The sequence below is a fragment of the Mandrillus leucophaeus genome, unplaced genomic scaffold (genome assembly GCF_000951045.1).
Source record: "Mandrillus leucophaeus isolate KB7577 unplaced genomic scaffold, Mleu.le_1.0 Scaffold371, whole genome shotgun sequence".
Taxonomy (NCBI): domain Eukaryota; kingdom Metazoa; phylum Chordata; class Mammalia; order Primates; family Cercopithecidae; genus Mandrillus; species Mandrillus leucophaeus.
The window spans coordinates 1,710,763-1,711,175 of NW_012103932.1; positions in this window are offsets into that span (position 1 = coordinate 1,710,763).

The following is a 413-nucleotide window of genomic DNA, read 5'->3' on the forward strand; positions in this document are numbered from 1 at the left end:
CATCCACCCAGCCACCCACTTATCCACCCATCCACCCACTTATCCACCCATTCACCCACCCATTCACCCATCCACCCATCCTGCACTTGGCCAGGCCTACAGCAGCAAGGAGGCTGGCTCTGCTGCCCTCCCTGGTCTGCCCAGCCTCTCCTCACCTAGCAACTGCCTCGCACCTTCTCTCCCTCTGAGCTGCCATCCTCTCTCTCCTCACACTGTGCTGCTGGCCTTGTGCCCTCCTTCCCTGAGGAGCTGAAGCCATTGGAAGAGGACTTTGTAGGTGCCCACCCACTGTACTTGTGGCACTGGGCACTGTCCATCCTGGCCTGCTCCCATGAATGCCCGTCCCTCCTCCCAGCCAAAGACAGCATTCAGCATCTTCCATTCCATCCCCCACCTCACACTGTCACTCCAGA